The sequence below is a fragment of the Sus scrofa genome, chromosome 13 (genome assembly GCF_054392235.1).
Source record: "Sus scrofa isolate SSC_HxYL_T2T_F1_AM1 chromosome 13, Sscrofa_HxYL_maternal_Yorkshire_Landrace_v2.0, whole genome shotgun sequence".
In the NCBI taxonomy this organism is placed as follows: Eukaryota; Metazoa; Chordata; class Mammalia; order Artiodactyla; family Suidae; genus Sus; species Sus scrofa.
Genome location: NC_139395.1, coordinates 183,468,503 through 183,486,592, shown reverse-complemented (window position 1 = coordinate 183,486,592; position 18,090 = coordinate 183,468,503). Strand labels below are relative to the sequence as shown.

The 18,090-nt window shown below is 37.3% G+C and overlaps 1 protein-coding gene across 2 annotated transcripts in view; it reads left to right on the top strand.

Annotated features, from left to right (window-relative positions):
- The first annotated feature begins 1,490 nt into the window (after window positions 1-1,490).
- Window positions 1,491-18,090, top strand: part of HTR1F (5-hydroxytryptamine receptor 1F) — a 151,612-nt gene continuing 135,012 nt past the window's right edge. For both annotated transcript variants that reach the window (XM_084987065.1, XM_084987063.1), the window contains exon 1: window positions 1,491-1,854. The gene's annotated coding sequence lies outside the window, so the exon portion shown is untranslated. The remainder of the gene's footprint in view (window positions 1,855-18,090) is intronic.

Genomic DNA, 18,090 nt, shown 5'->3' with positions numbered 1-18,090 from the left:
GTAGCCATAACCACATAGTCAGATATTTATAGGAGACAAGGGCTGGAACCATGCAAATCATGGCACAGGGAATAGAGGTTTAAAAACGATATGGGGGAATAAAAAACATGAAGTAAATGCTAATGATAATCCAAAGTCATTACCCGTAATAGTTTAGCTAACAGCTCTTGAGTACTAAATGCCAGACATTATGTTTAGTGTTTTATATACAAGTTCTCATTTAAATATATGACGCCAGAGAACAAGGATGAGCTCACCAACAGAAGATGAGGTGGAAAATAGTTTAGTCTATAAGACAGATTTATAGAAGATCATCTTTAGATGGCAGAAAGTTTTGTGAGGTGGCAAACCAGAAAAGAGTTTTCAGTGATAGGAGTTCTTTCCTAGGAAAAACTCCCAGGTGGCTTTCAGGGAAAGGTTTTTAAAGATGGGGTGAGGGAGGGGGATTTCGGAGTGCTCCAATTAACTCCTGAATATTCTTTTGATTGATTGGTGGTGAGATAATTGGGAGTCAACATTATCGACCTCCTGGTTTCAACTGGTCTGGGGTCTACCTAAGTGTGGGCAGCCTGCAATTAACTTCTTCCACCTGGTAGGGGTTTCAGTATCTGCAAAACAGCTCAAAGGATATGGCTCAGAAGATTATCCATAGCCCTTGGAGAGGAACTAAAGGTCCTTGACTTTGTTTAATGGCTTAACTATTATTATTTCGTCTTACCCAACTATATTCTTTTCTTTCTGGATTTTCTCACTTCTCTATTAAATTTATTATTTGGAACTTGGATATAGCCTAAGAGGCTAAAGTTCTTCTACAGCCAAGAGGGAGCTGGGGGACATGGGGGAGTCTGTCTCAGGAAGACTGCATAGGGTCCTGCTCTGTTACATTTTTAAGAATTAAGATTCTAGGGTCAGCAAAAGCAGGAGGAGTTCTGGTAGGCTGCGGCTGACGTCTACTAGGGTATAAAACATTGGTCTAAAAAAGAGATTCAAGGCCAGGAACAGGAAAGGTCAAGTATTTTCTCAAGGTCAATTCCAGGTCAAAACACTAGAGATGTATTCTACCAGTATCTAGAAAGTAAACCACTAGCTACCTTAAAGCCTTGACTAAACCCTGGCCCCATTACCCTTTGTATCTCCCTTCTCCTGTAGCCCCCAACCTCAGTTATTTTTCAGAAAATGCCTGCTTTGTGAAGCTGTGGTTAAAGAGATCTCTAGGCCCACTCAGTGAATGGTTTTCAGTTCTATTTTCAAAGACTGCTCTCTACACTCCCTCTTCGCTTTCCACATCTGACCTCAGCTCATTCCTAGCCACCCAACTGGATAAAAACAGCCACTGGGAATTAGAGGCAAAGAAGAAAAGGAAAAGGAATCTAAAGCCGTTTTATTTTAGATGCTTACAGAAAGGTTGTTCACGTCATTTCCAGATTCCATGAACAGATAATCTCCAAGGTATCACTCAAGTTAAAGAGACGGGACTTTTCCCTTCCCCCGCCCTTCTCCACGCATCAGTGGAAGGACAGAGAGGAGAAGGCAGAGAAGAGGGAGGAGAGGGAAAAGTGAGAGAAGCAAGATGAGAAAGGGGTGTTGAAAGAAAGAAGGGATGAGGACAAGAAGAGAGGAGTGTTGGGGGTGGTAGAGAGCCTGGGGCGTCTGCCCGCCGGCGCGCTGGGGCGCGGCGCCCAAGTCCCGCAGCGACGCAGCCAGCTCCGCGGCCCCTAGAGCAGCCGGGACGCGCTGCTCTCCGGCCAGGCGGCGGGCGGCACCGCAGCCCCTACCCGACCGCCCGACTGCCCCTCTGTCCTTGGGCTTGGGGGCCACCTTTCCTGCTTCAGACTGCTGAAGGGAGCGCTCGAGGTGAGTGTGCGACTCCGCGCGCAGCAAGGGAGAGCGCGCTGCGCCCGCTGCCGACGCGCAGGTGGGGAAGGGGCGCTGGGGAGCTCCGGGCAGCCCCAGCTGTGGGCTAGAGGGCCGGGAAGCCCTGGGGAGCTGAAACCGAATTCCTTTCTGGCACTTCTTTTGGGGCGAATGAGCATTTTTGGAATTCAAGAATCGCCCTTTCGCACTCCGTCTGAAACCTCTCTTACCCCAGGCTGAAGTGGCGGGAAGCAGGCGTGGCCCAGGGTAGAGCAAGTGGTCCAGGTTAGGAGGGAAGGGCAGTGCCCGGGCTCTAGAGCGGGAGGTGTCGGTCAGAGCCCGCGACACCCCACTTCAAGGGCTGGCTCCAGGCCCTCCTGCCTTGAGGAGCTGCTGTGGTGGAGAGAGAAGGGACAGAGGTCAGAATCCAGCCCTGGTAGGACAGGAGTCCCGAATCCTCGGTAGGATCTAGGAGGATTCTGGGGAAAAGGATTACAGAAATGTGAAGAGCTGGGCGGAGGCGTAGTTCGAAAAAAAGCAGCAGGATAGAAACCTCTGAGGTAAAAAGGCAGGAGAGAGCTTCCACCTGGAGGTCACAAAGCGCCTGGGCTGCTATGGGTCCTGCCTATCAAAGGAAGGCGCCCTCTCCTTTAGAGGGGCAGTTGAGCAATGAGAAAAGGGGATTGGTGTGAAGGTTCATCCTCAAGCTTCCCGTCCCCAGCGGAGCTGGGAGAGCCGAATCTGTGTGCCCAGAAAGTTAAGGAATAAAATGGAGGAGGCGATAAGGAAGAACACATACGGACATTAGCATTTTGGGTGCCTCAAATGTTGGATTTGTGTTTGGGGTTTTTTCCATTTGCATCAAAGAGGTGGCTCCTGATAGGGCGCTGGGTGGGAACCTAAGGCGAGCTGCCACACACTTTGGAAGAAACCTTGAGAAGACTTCTAGGTACTTCCCAGGCACTTGACAATTGTAATGTAGTGAAGCTGATTTGTTAAGTGAACGCTTAAGATGACGTAAGCAGGAAGCATCACCCTCCCTTCTCCAGCCCTAAGTGTCTCTGTGATGGTTGAGAGAGGTGGGCTAGATGATGAGCTGGCTTTCACTGAGGGAGTGGAGTATCAGCAGCCAAAGCTAACCTAAGGAAGACTCTGCCATAGCTCTGGGCTCCTGGATGCTGTTCCTCCTTCCCTTTCCCTGTCTCCCTCTTCAAATGCAGAAGCAATTCAAGTACCATCACTTTGTGTCTCCTTTGTGGAAGGTGTAGTTCTTGTACCCCTCCACCCCATTCAAATGTGTGTCAAGGTCAGACTTGATAACGAAAGTAGTTATTCGCTGTTTCCATTAGAAGTAGTTTTTCTACAAACTCGGATGTTTGTACAACAAATATTAAACTTACTTGATATTAGCTTAGGAGTTCCTGGATATGGGGGAAAAAAAAAACACTTATTTTATCTATGTGGTCCAAAATTTTTCCTACATCTCCTTTGGTGAGTATGAATCATTTGTCAAACTTCATTCACTGAGGCTTATTACAGAGCTGATGAGCTCAAGGTGTATCAAGGCATTGTTCTCTTTTAACAGTATATAAAGATCTCTGTTGGAATGAAGATTTCAAGAATAATTACCTCAATAGGCAAGTTTTTATGGATGGCTGGGATTGAGCAATAATAGCACACGTGTAGAGGCAGTTTTTTCATTGTTTTAAGTACATAAATGTATTACTAAACTACTTTTATAAAGTTTTAGGCATACTGTTCTTATAAAGACTATCATAAAGCTGCTAATAAAAATAAACAACACACCCATCTTTCTTAGGAAATTTTTTTCTATTTAATTTAAAATTAGGTGCATGTCTCTTTTCAGAAACTTACAAAATTATAACTTAATTCTTAATGGGAAATAAGAAGAATGATAGTTTGAATTTTCTTATCTAGAAAATATGGTCCTTTTGAATTTGATTACTATTATTGAAATTATTTCAAGGTTTTTTACCATGCCCATGGGGAATCTCCTAGGACAGGGATCGAACCTGAGCCACAGTAGCAACAACACTTAGTCCTTAACCACTAGGCCCCACCAAGGAACTCCTGAAAGATTTTTAAGGGCATTTCCTGGTATATTAGTAATAAATAGTTAATATAAAACAATATAGACATGGTGATGTTTGAAAAGCTATGGCAGTATTCTCTTTTTGCAGTATTAACTTTTTTGGGGGTGGGGGAGGATGCTGTTTCAGGCAGAATAAAGGAGATGCAGTGTGTTGCTTATTGCTGTTAGATCTAAATACTAACAATCCTTAGGTGATGGAGTTCTAAAACCCCTAGGGAAGCATCTCTAGTGATTTTATCTAGAACCGTAGACCTGTGCCCCACAGTGGGAATCTTGCTTTCTACTACCTCAGCCTTAAACAGACAAGAAATACTAATTTCTATTCTAGAAGTGAAGACCTTTGAAATTCAGTAGGGAAACTAGAAATTAACATCTGTTAGAGAAACGACTACTTCCACTTGATAAGGTATAAAGAGTAATGTTTTAGAGTCTAGGAACAAACATAAATATGCAGAAATTATATCAGTGAATACCCATAAGCATTAAGGAGGAAGGACTGTATTGACCCAATTAATTTCTTCAATTCCCTGGTAGTGTTTCCTTCTCTCAGAAGTAATATGTGACCTTTTAGCCCCTGGTATGGAGTATCTGTTTTCTTCTCTGTACAGTGGGAAGCCATTAAAAAATTTGTAGTGGGAAACTTGTTTTACCAAGATCCTCTTGCTGTTGTGTCAAGGTGATATCTTGAAAGACAAGAGGTGAACAAGGTGGCTGTTAAGAGGCTGCTAGAATTTCTTAGCCAAGTCTTTAGCCAGGACAATAGCAGTGGAAATGATGAGAAGTGGCCAAATTCTGGATGTATTTGGAGGTAAAGGTGACAAAACTTGATGATGAATTAGATGTGGTTGCTGACAGAAGGAAAGAAATCAAAGCTTATGTCTAGATTTATGAACAGAGCAACTGGAAGAATGCAGTTTTTACCAATTGATATGGGAAGCCTAAGGAGAAACAGTTAAGTTTTGATCAGCCTGTTAGATATTCAGATGCAGGCATCACAAGGGTAGTTGGGACACAGCTCAGGGGAAAAGTTAGAGTTGGAGGTAAAAATATACTAGCCATCAGCATATAAACGGTATTTAAAACAATGGAACTTTATGAAATGATTTAAGGAGAGAATGCATTTAAAGGATCAGACTGAGAAAAGAGCTCCAGAACAGCTCAAAATATGGATGCTAAAAAGAATAGGAGCCAGAAAAGGAAACAGAGAAGTAACAGTTAGTGGAATGGGGGAAATGCAGAAGGGTGTAATATCATGGAAGCCAAGGGAAGAAAGTATTTAAAAAGAACAAAGTGATCATTATCTAGGTCCAGTGCTGTGGAAGAGTTAAATTATGTGAAGACAAAAAATTACCTTTGAATTTTATTTGACCTTGATAAGAGCTATTTTTTTATTAAATTGTAGTTGATTTACAGCTTTGTGCCAATTTCTGCTGTACAGCAAAGTGACCCAGTCATACATATATATACATTCCCTTTGATAAGAGCTATTTCAGTTGAAATAGTGGTGACAAAAGATTGACCATTAAGGATTGCACAAAGGCTGCTGACCTAGTAATTCCAATTCTAGGAATTTATCTTGCAGATATATTTGTACTTTTAAAAAATAATGTATGTCCAAAGTTACTCCTGAAGCCTTTGTATAAAGAAACAATTGAAAACAATAAATACCTGTAAATATAAAACAAGCAAAAGAAACTATGTAATCCATTCATTGGAATGTTATTGAGCTGCTAAAATCAGCTTTCTATGTACTAATATGAAAAAGTCTTCAAAGAGAAAAAGTTGTAATGCAATCAATGTGCATGGTATGTTATTATTTATTAAAGAACAAAAATAATGAGCCTATTTATGAAAGTATATACCCCCCCAAAAAAGAGTAATAGCTGTTACCTACAGGGAGGGAAAGTGAGTGGTAGGGTACAATATTGGGAGGGAGATTAAGGATTGTATAGACTTTAATAACTTTAAGCTTTGTAAACATAGATTAGGTATTAAAATTTTAAATAAAATTTTATACATAAATATGAGAAAATGTAATTTAAAATTATAATGATACAAAAGTAAGATTACAAAATGAATGTGCTATATAAAATAACTCCTTCAAGAAGAATATTAAAAGTAGCTGGGGCAGGACATTGAGATTTGCTTTTAAAATGAGGTCTTTAATGATGGAATTACACCATGAGAATGAACTAGACAGAAGAAAACATTGATTTAGTAAAAAAAGAGGGAGTTCTCATTGTGGTTCAACAGGTTAAAAACCTGATATAGTGTCCATGAGGATGCTGGTTTGATCCCTGGCCTCGCTCAGTGGGTTAAGGATCTGATGTTGCTGTAAGCTGCAGTGTAGGTCGAAGATGTGGTTTGGATCCAGCATTGCTGTAGCTGAGGCTTAAGCCTGCAGCTCAGCCCCTAGCTTGGGAACTTCCATATGCCACAGGTGCAGCCCTAAAAAAAAATAAAAATAAAAATGAGGACAATTATAGGAGCAAAACCCTTTAAGTAATTGGTAGAGATGGAATTTCAGAAATGAGTCTGAGATGGAACTAGTATGACCACAAACCCCCAAATCTGGATCAGTCCTTTGGTCAGTCTACTACATTCCCAAAGCAAAGTGACATTGGTATTAACTACTTTGATTGATGCTACTGTAAATTCTTAGTTCTTATGTCATTCAGATACTCAACCTCTCATCATATCTTTAAAGAAAAATTTTTTTGGCAACCTCAGGAGCGGGAGCACAGCTTGCCATCCTTCTCATAACTAACTCAGTCTCTGATCCTTTTACTCTCAGAATAATTCTTTACCAGGAATTCAGAGACTCCCTGGAATGAAGATCCCTCACCACTTCTAACTCCTGCATATTGATCTGCTCACTTTCTCCCCTTTCTTCCAGTCCTGTAGTCGAGCTAACCTCCCTCTCTGTTCTGAATCCCACAACTGCCCAGCTCCAATCTGAACTTTGCTTCATAAACCATTCTTTTTATCACGTGCAACTTTAACCTCTTCTTTATTTAATGAGTTCATCATTTAAGTATATTATTGAGATCATATCATTCCCATGCTTAAAATAAGCAAACAGAAAGGCTTCCCAAGATACTGAATGCCTCCTAAATCTAGTCTTCTATTCACTCCTCCTTTATTCAGCAAGCTTCTGGGGGAAAAAAAAGTAATTTTTGGAGTTCCCATTGTAGCTCAGTGGTAATGAACATGACTGGTATCCATGAGGACACAGGTTCGATCCATGGCCCCATTTAGTGGGTTAAGGATCCAGTGTTGCAGTGGCTGTGGCGTAGGCCAGCGCCTGCAGCTCTGATTTGACCCCTAGCTTGGGAATTTCCATATGCTGAGAGTGCAGCCCTAAAAATAACACACAAAAAAAGTAATTTTTGTTTCTTGTTACCATCTCCTCCTTCCCCTTAACTCCCCTCCCCAACACAGTCTGGCTTCTACCTGCACTAGTCTATGAAATTGCTGTGGCAGTGGATACTAATGGTAAATCAGAGGCTACTGATCATTGAACTTGTAGCTTGCTGAACTATCTAGGAGCATTTGACACACAACCATTTACCACCCATGCCTTCTCTTCTCCATACCCAGCCAAATTCAGTCATTCTGGTGGGTCTCTTGAATCTACTTTCTTTTTTTTTTTTTTTTTTTTTTTTGTCTTTTTGCCATTTCTTGGGCCACTCCTGCGGCATATGGAGGTTCCCAGGCTAGGGGTCTAATCAGAGCTGTAGCCACCAGCCTACGCCTGAGCCACAGAAACATGGGATCTGAGCGGCGTCTGCAACCTACACCACAACTCACGGCAACGCCGGATCCTTAACCCACTGAGCAAGGGCAGGGATCGAACCCGCAACCTCATAGTTCCTAGGCGGGTTCGTTAACCACTGCGCCACGACGGGAACTCCTGAATCTACTTTCTTGATCGTAGATTAACTCAATATCCTTGGCCTGGACACTTTTAAAACCTTCAACTTCAACTTCGTCTTCCTGGACTAGACTTGCCCCCATGAATCATATGACCTACACTTTCACCAACTTAATTTTAGAGATGAGTTCTGTCCCATGCTTTTGTGGCTCCACTTTTCCTTCTGGGAACAAGCCAAGCTATGTAGCTCATTCTCCCAGCCTCTTTTTTCTGTATTTCTGCTCTTCTTTACTTCCTACCACTCCACCTTGCCCACTTGCACCTGTGCTTCAACAATAGGGAACAACTCACACTTATCTGACACATTGTTTTCTTCGCTGTTCATCACTTAGCTATGAATATCCTTCTTTCTACCTGCCAAATTGTTAGTCATTTGACAAAATGCAGGTTTATTTGTTTTCTTTTCCAGACCCCTTACTTAGCCAAAGAATAAGCCACTCTAGTGGATTGTACAATAGTTATGGCCCTTTTGCTACCTTCCATGCTACGCTCACCATGCTTTTTGTATTTTGTTTATTTATATATGTCTTCTCTCCATTATACCAGTAAGGACTTGGAAGCAGAGTTGAGTCTTTTTCATCTTTGTTTTTCCAGACCAGATTCATTCAGTTTTAGTACTTCGTACAAAGGACATCAAAGACAAACTTCTCTGACTTGTATTTCCCAGGGTAAGGACACCCATAAACTTCACAAATACATCAATCTCCACAAATACACTTTGGTGGGAGTGATTTTCTAAAAATCACTTCAAAAACTTATTTTTCTCTATTCAGTGGTGGCTCTCTTTATGCTTTATGGCATTTCACTCTTTCAAACTGACTCATAAAATTAAAAGGCAAAAAAATTCAGAGAAGCTTTTCAACACCTTCTATTGTACCCACAATCTCCAAGACAGAGGGCTATTTTTCTTATATAATAAAACCTCAAGGGAAAAAAATTATATAACCTCACTCAATAACCCAATGTTCTACTACCTTAATTTCTTAGGTAATATGAATTGACATTGCTGTAGTCATCTTTTTTGAAATGGACAATTTTCCTCGTATTGGTCTTTTCAGCTATTTTAAGACAATATCAACTAATGGTGAACAAAAATATCTCAACTATATTGAGAGTTATTGGTAATCAGTCATCTTTTGCAAATACTTAACTTTCAACCTTATCCAGAATACAGAGGTCTTTGGCTTCAATGCAGCTTGAATCTTTCATCACTTTTTATGTTATTTATCCATCTTATAAATTAATATATATCAATGTATTAACACACTCGTGGTGAGAATTAATGGAATAAAATCTTTTTGAGATAGATTTTGTATAAGTAGAAATCAATATGTACATTAAATCAGTTAAGGTTATGTGCATATCTCTAGCCATCAAAAGCCCTAATTTTATAATTATGTTTTTATCTTATAATACTTTTTTGAGGCATGTGTGATATTTTGAAAACTATATAAAATATGGTTTTCTTTTTTAATTACCGTGTAAGCAAGATTGCTGACTACTTCATTGACAGCTGAGATCATTTCAGGAAAAGACTAATTTGGCTCATCTTACAAGCAAGGTGACTTAGTTATTTGGTACAAGTAACACCAAATAGGTGAGTTGCATATTTTCATAGCTTGAAATAATGAGTTCCAGATTTGGAAAGTGGTCATTTAAACATTCTGTCTGCATATTATCCAGTGCAGCCACTACAACACAGCACTAGTAATTCAAGGCATCTTTTAGCTGTGCTTTAGAATCCTGGCAGCTGCTTGACAAGGCAAAGACCCTTCAATCTTTATATTTCTAGTTGAAATAAAAGCACTGGAACTCTCTTTTCTTACCTCTCATAACTAAAATCTAGACTGTATGATTTGGAGCCTTTCTGTTTTGAGAAAAGGAACCTGGATTTCAAATGCTCAAAGAATCATTTTCTCTCAAATATATCTGTGGATCTGTTCTCCTTTTACTTGATTAGACTCAATCAGCCATTATCCAATCCTAGAAGTATCAGAGGAGAGAAACTAATATTCTTCCCTTCATAGTTATAATCCTGGAAAAGGCTTTCAAGTGAGTGGTTAAAATCCTGACAAACTTCGTTTTTGTCCTAAAGTAGTTTACCAAAATTTAATTCAAATATTTGCAAGTTTCCTTTCTATCCTGTCCTCCTGGATATACCCTTTCACGAAAGTGTTTGCATTCTTTCACTGAACATCATGACTGCTTTAGAAACTAAGTGGAGAAAAACTGGGAAGAGTATTGCACTTTTTAAAAAGTACATATTACTTTACAGATGTTTTCAAATACAAAAATGTTACTTTACTATAACATTTTTCTCACTGTTGAAAACATGAATATGTAAAGTATTTAAAGAATGAAAATCTCCATAATTCAATCACAACATTCTCATAAGAATTATTTCAAATTTTAAAAATTTTTGTGGAATTGATAGCCAAAATTATATATCTCAATTCTTATATTTTTAATTTAATTACCTTTAAGGTCAAATATAATTTTTTAAATTTCTTGGCCATTTGAATTTCTTCTTTTTGAATTATCTGCCAGTGCTTTTTAGTCATGTTACCATAGACATATTTATGTCTTCCAAAATTTTGCCTGTCTTATGTTGTAAATTTTCCTTTTTATTGATGTCTTTGTACTTGTTCCATGGTAATTATTAATAGCATATAAATTTAAATTTTATGTGATTAAACAGTTTGATTTTTTTTTACTTTGATTTTTAATAAAATGAGAGGATTTGGGGCTTCACATTTAAATATTTTCAGTTGATGCTTATTTTTATTTTTATTTTATTTCATTTTATTTTTTGTCTTTTTAGGGCCTCACGTGTGGCCTATAGAGGTTCCTAAGCTAGGGGTCAAATTGGAGCTGTAGCCACTGGCTTACACCACAGCCACAACAATGCCAGATCCAAGAATATACATGTATGTAATACATATAACTGAATCACTTTTTTGTGCACTAGAAACTAACACACATTGAAAATCAGTAATACTTCAGTTTTTTTTTTTTAATAATCACACAAGTGATGTTTTGATTCTTTTTCTTTCTTTTTTTTTTGGCTCAGCAGAGTTCTCCTGAATAAAAATATTTTCTTAATGTTAATTTTTTTGTTTTTATTGTTTTTTATTTGTTTTTAAAGTTTTATTGAAATATAGTTAATTTACAAGGTTGTGCTAATTTCTGCTGTACAACAAAGTGACCCAGTCATACATTTATACATATCCATTCTCTCTCATATTCTTATCCCACACAGATTATCACAGAATATTGGATAGTGTTCTCTGTGCTATACAGCAGGCCTTCACTAACCGATCATTCCATTTACCTCAATGTGCACATGCCAATTCCAAGCCCCCAGTCCATCCCTCCATTGTTCCCCCACCACCTGTCCCCTTTGGTAGCCATAAGTTTTTCAAAGTCTGTGAGTCTGTTTCTGTTCTGCAAATGAGTTCATTTGTATCCCTTTTTTTAGATTCCACATATAGATGATGTTTGTCTTTCACTATCTGACTAGCTGCACTTAGTGTGATAGTTTCTAGGTCCATCCATGTTGCTGCAAATGGCATGATTTCATTCTTTTTTATGGCTGAGTAATATTCCATTATGTATATGTACCACATCCTCTTTATCCATTCCTCCGTTGATGGACATTTAGTTTGCTTCCATATCTTGGCTATTGTAAGTAATGCTACAGTGAACATTGGGATACATATGTCTTTCTTTTTCTTTCTTTCTTTTTTTTTTTTTTTTTGAAGGCTTGTAACTTATTTTATTTATTTTAATTTTATAATGATTTTTATTTTTTCCATTATAGCTGGTTTATAGTGTTCTGTCAATTTTCTACTGTATAGCAATCTTTTCTAATTATGGTTTTGTCTGGATATATGCCAAGGAGTGGAATTCCTGGATCATATTGTAGTTCTATTTTTAGTTTTCTGAGGAACCTCCATACTGTTTTCCATAGTGGTTGCACCAGTGTACATTCTCACCAACAGCATGAGAGGTTTCCCTTTTCTCCACACCCTTTCCAGTATTTATTATTTATAGTCTCTTTGATGAAGACCATTTTGGCTGGTATAAGGTGGTACCTCATAGTAGTTTTGATTGGCGTTTCTGTAATAATTAGTGATGTTGAACATCTTTTCGTGTACTTTTTGGCCACCTATATGTATTCTTTGGAGAAATGTCTATTGTATTTATGTACTTATTTTATATATATATATATTTTTTTTTAGGGCCACTCCTGAGGCATATGGAGATTCCCAGGCTAGAGGTCTAATCGGAGTTACAGCTGCCAGCCTACACCACAGCCACAGAAATGCCAGAACTGAGCTGCATCTGCAGCCTATACCACAGCTCACAGCAACACCAGATCATTAACCCACAGAGTGAGGTCAGGGATCAAACCCGCAACCTCATGGTTCCTAGTTGGATTTGTTTCCACTATACCATGATGGGAACTCTGAGAAATGTCTATTTAGATCTTCTGCCCAATAAAAATATTGTGTTGTTTGTTTTTTTGATATTGAGCTAGAGGAGGTGTTTGTATATTTTGAAGATTAATCCCTTGTCAGTTGCTTCCTTTGAAAATATTTTCTCCCATTCTGTGGGTTGTCCTTTTGTTTTGTTTATGCTTTCCTTTGCTGTGCAAAAACATTTAAGTTCAAATAGGTCCCATTTGTTTATTTTTGTTTATTGTTATTACTCTAGGAGGTGAATCTGAGAAGGTATTGCTGCAGCCAATGTTTTCCACTGAGAATGTTGTAGTATCCAGTCTTACATTTAGGTTTTTAATCCATTTTAGTTTAGTTTTGTGTGTGGTGTTAGAGAATGTTATCTTTTCATTCTTTTGCATGTAGCTATGTAGTTTTCCCAGTACCACTTGTTGAAGAGGCTGTCTTTTCTTCATTGTATATTCCTGCCTTCTTTTTCATAGATTAATTGACCATATGTGTTCGGGTTTATTTCAGGGCTTTCTAGCCTATTCCATTGATCTATATTACTGGTTTTGTGCCAGTACCATACTGTTTTTTTTTCCCCTGGACTTATGCATGTTTTATTTTATTTTATTTTATTTTTTATCTCCCCAATACATTAGTTTATTTTTGGTCCTGTACAGCATGGTGACCCAGTTATACATACAGGTATACGTTCTATTTTCTCACATTATGATGCCCCATCATAAGTGACTAGACATAGTTCCCAGTGCTACACAGCGGGATCTCATTGCAAATCCGTTCCAAAGGCAATAGTCTGCATCTATTACCCCAAGCTCCAAATCTGTCCCACTCACTCCCCCTCCCCCTTGGTAACCGTAAGTCTATACTCCAAGTCCATGATTTTCTTCTCTGTGGAAAGGTTCATTTGTGCCATATATTAGATTCCGGATAAAAGCAATATCATATGGCATTTGTCTTTCTCTTTCTGACTTACTTCATTCAGTATGAGAGTCTCTAGTTCCATCCATGTTGGGTGGGAATTTAAGTTGGTACAACCACTATGGAGAACAATATGGAGGTACCTTAGAAAACTTCACATAAAGCTACCATATGACCCAGCAATCCCACTCTTGGGCATATATCCAGACAAAACTTTCCATAGTGTTTTGATAACTGTAGCTTTGTAGCATAGTCTGAAGTCAGCCTAATTCCTCCACTTCTACTTTTCTTTCTCAGGATTGCTTTGGCTATTTGGGGTCTTTTGTATTTGCATACCAATTAAAAAAATTTTGATCTAGGTCTGTGAAAAATGCCATTGGTAATTTGATAAGGATTGCTTTGAATCTGTAGATTGCTTTGGGTAGTATACTCACTTTGACAATGTTGATTCTTCCAGTCCACAAAGATGGTTTATCTTTCTGTCTGTTTGTTTCAACCTATGGACTGGGAGAAATTATTTGCAAATGGTGCAACCAACAAAGGCTTAATTTCCAAAATATACAAACAGTAGATACAACTCAATAACAAAAAACCCCAAACAATCCAATCAAAAAGTGGGCTGAAGACCTAAATAGATATTTCTGTTAGACGTACAGATGGCCAATAGGTGCATGAAAAGATGCTCATCATCACTAATTATTAGAGAAATGCAATTCTAAATTACAGTGAGGTATCCCTCACACCAGTCAGAATGGCCATCATTAAAATGTCTGCAAATAATAGATGTTAGAAATGATATGGAGAAAAGGAACCCTTTTATACTGTTGGTAGGAATGTAAATTGGTTTAGTCGCTATTGAAAACAGTAGGGCAGTTCCTAAGAAAAGTAAAAATAGAGTTGCCATATGATCCATCAATCCCACTGTTGGACATATATCCAGACAAAATTGTAATTCAAAAAGATACATGTACCCACAATGTTCATAGCAGCACTGTTTACAATAACTAAGACATGGAAACAACCTAAATGTCCACCAACAGGTGAATGGAGAAAGGAGATGTCCTATAAATATATACAATGTAATATTACTCAGCCGTAGAAAGGGATGAAATAATGCCATTTTCAAAAACTCATACTAAGTGAGGTAAGTCATAAAGAGAAAGAGAAAGACAATTACCATATAGTATCACTTAAATGTGGGATCTAAAATGCAATGCAAATGAACATATCTACAAAACAAAAAATAGACTCACAAACATAGAGAACAGAAGTGTAGTTGCTAAGCTGGGGAGGGGAGTGGTGGAAGGAAGGAATGGGAGTTTTGGATTAGCAAATGAAAACTAGTATATAGAGAGTGGATAAACAAGATCCTACTGTATAGCACATGGAACTATATTCAGTATCCTCTGATAAACCATAATGGAAAATGATATGAAAAATAATTTATATATGTATAACTGAGTCACTTTGCTCTATAACAGGAATGAACACAACATCATAATGCAACAATACTTCACTAAAAATTTTAAAAAATAAAAGGTGCTATGGGTTTGCCTTTTGTTTCCTATGTAATTAACATATTTGAAGATGCAAACACTATATTAGCTATTTTCTATATACTTCTGTTTAATTCTCAAATCAATACTAAAAATAAAGCATCATCTCATGTTATACAAGAGAAAACTGTGTACATGGATGATATGAGATTATACAACTTATCACCAGAGAGAAATTGAAAGTTTTTGACCAGGGGGGTAACACGGTAGGAAGTATAAATTCCTATTTTTCAATATTTGCTAATTAAAATTCTTAACTTACAGAACACTAAAGTTATAGTTAGAAACTATTGATTACTGCACATGTTGGAAGCGTCATTCTTCATGTAGTGCATGATAATGACTTAGTAGCGTTTCTTATGAAAGCAGAGTGACCTCTTTAGCATTGTACTTACCTCTCTCCCTTTTTGCAACATATCATTGAAGATGCCTTTGCCCTTTCTGGTATTAAAAAAAAAGCTATCTAGGTAATTATTTCAGGCTTTTTATCTAATTCTTCATTGAGAGGTTAACCCATCTACTGTCATGCAATACATTAGTTTGGATTAACTTTTCTTTCATTTGCAGAGAATTAAACCTTGAGGAAATTTGAAATGCAACAAGAAAATGTGATTAAGGAGAGGACAAACATGTCTTCTTCTCGACTACTATGATTGTAGTGGAGAGGAAAGACTTAGTTTAGTGGCTAGGGAGATATCACTCTCTTGTAATTGTTCTTACTGAAATTACCAGTGATCTCCAAATTGATAAATCCAGAAACACAATCTTCAGTCCTCATCCTGTCCTAGCACTTGACAATATTTGGTTCGATTTACAGAAACCAATTCTCTCATTTTTTCTTGGTTTGTCTAGCTAAGAATTTGTCGATTTTGTCAATTTTTTTAAAAAGCCAACTTTTAGTTTCATTGATTTTTTTTCTTTCTTAAAATTTTCTATTTGACTTATTTCTGCTCTAATCTATCATTTCTTTCCTTCTGCTAAATTAGTGCTTAGTTTGTTCTTTTTTAGTTGCTTGAGGTATAAAGTTAGATTATTTATTTACAATCTTATTTACTTATTTTTATGGCTGCGCCTGCAGCATATGGAAGTTCTCAGGCCAGGGAATGAGTCCCAGCCACAGCTGCAACAATGCCAGGTCCTTAATCAAACCCACACTTCTAAGTGATCCTAGCCACCTAAGTGAATTTTTAACCCACTGTACCACAGTGGGAACTCTGTGATCTTTCTTATTTTTAATGTAGGCTTTTATCACTATAAAATTCTCTCTTAGTACTGCTTTGTTGTATTTTACAAGTTTTGGTATGTTGTGTTTTTATTTTTGTTTGTCTCAATATAATTTCTAATTCATATTTTAATTTCATCTTTGACCCAATGGTTGTTCAAGAGTATATTGTTTAATTTCATGTATTTGTAAGTTTTTAAATTTTTCTTTTTTTATTCTAGTTTTATTCTATTATGGTTGGGAAAGATACTTGGAATGATTTCAGTCTTCTTACCTTTATCGAATTTGTTTTGTGACCTGGCATGTGAATTGTCCTAGAGAGTGTTTTATGTATGCTTGAGAAAAATGTGTTTTCTGCTACTGTTAGCAGAAACATGTATATGTCTATTAAGTCCATTTTTCATATTATTGTTCAAATCTGCTGTTTCTTTATTGATTTTCTGTCTGCCTGATCTGTTCATTATTGATAGTAGGATATCTCCTACCATTATTATATTATTGCCTATTTCTCCCTTTAAATCTATCAATGTATTAGATGTTCCTATGCTGAGCATATTGTGCATATATGCTTGTTTTATTTTCCTGGTGAATTGACCTTTTTATGATAAGGTCTCTAGAAGTTTTATCTCTAGAGACAGTTTTTGAATATGTCTGTTTTAAGTATAGCCACCCCCATTCTGTCTTTTGGTTATCATTTGAATGAATTATCTTTCTCCATTCTTTTACTTTCACCCTATGTGTATCCTTAAATCTAAAGTGAGTCTCTTATAGACAGCAGATAATTGGAAACTTTCTGTGATCAATTCAGCCACTCTGAGTCTTTTTATTGGTGAGTTTGATTTACTTTTCAAGTGATTATTGATGAAAGGACTTCCTATTGTCATTTTGTTGATTTTTTTTCTATTCTGTAATTATTTTTTTCCTCTTTCTTCCTTTGTGAGTCGATAGTGTTCTTTTATAGTAATATATTTTTATTCTTTTCTCTTTATCATTTTTCTATGTATTGTAGGTTTTTTCTTTATGATTACCATGAGACTTGCACAAAACTTCCTATAGTTAGCAGTCTATTATAAGCTGATGAGAACCTAACTTCAATCAAGTATAATAACTCTACACTTTCACTCCATGCTCCCACTTTATGTTGTTGATGTCCAAATTACCTGTTTTTTTCCAGGTACTCAGAGTAATGTCTGTTGAGTTTGTTTTCCATAAGATACCATTCAAGGATCTATGGAAAATACAAAAATGGATGTAGCTGAGGAGCTGAAAGTTTACTTGAAGAGGAGATAACCAGGTAGACAAATGCATTGCAGGGAAATCTTCAGTACCTCCTGTGTGAATGGTACATAACAATTACAGATCATAGGTAGAGAGGGACTCATTTCTCTGGAGGTGGCAATTTTGTCCAGCAATTAATATTTACAACTATCAGTTATTTATTTCCACACAACTATGATAACATGTTTATCAACTAAGAGTCCCCCTGAATTACATTTCTTCTGCTCTCCACCAATGAGGATGTTGCTTTGTGGCTAGTGCCACCGCTACACTCAGCCAGAGATATGGAGGTTGCACTGGGCCACTCTCCTATAAATGCCCCTGGTATAGAATATTAAGATCCATGAAGTTAGGAAGTTTTGTCTTGTTGATTCACTGCTGGATCTCTAGTACCTGGAACAGTTTGTCTTTTAATCATATTTATGGCTTATTCATTTTATACTATAATAAAATTTTATCTATGAGGTTAAATTTATCAGTTTTTATTGAATGAAAAAATTCTTTAAATTTCATAGTGCTTTTACAATTTTCAACATTTTCACACAGATTTCATATAATTCCATAAGACCCCCTTTTTCTCTTATCCATTTTTTGCCCCTCTCCCTCCTCCTCCCCACTGGTAACCACTAGAGTTTACTTCTTTTTATGTTGAATATATATTTGCAAATTTTTGTGGTTATAGTTATTCTTAACCCTTTTGTCCTTAGAAACTACTTTTTAAAACTCCTTCTTTAAATGCCTTCTACAGA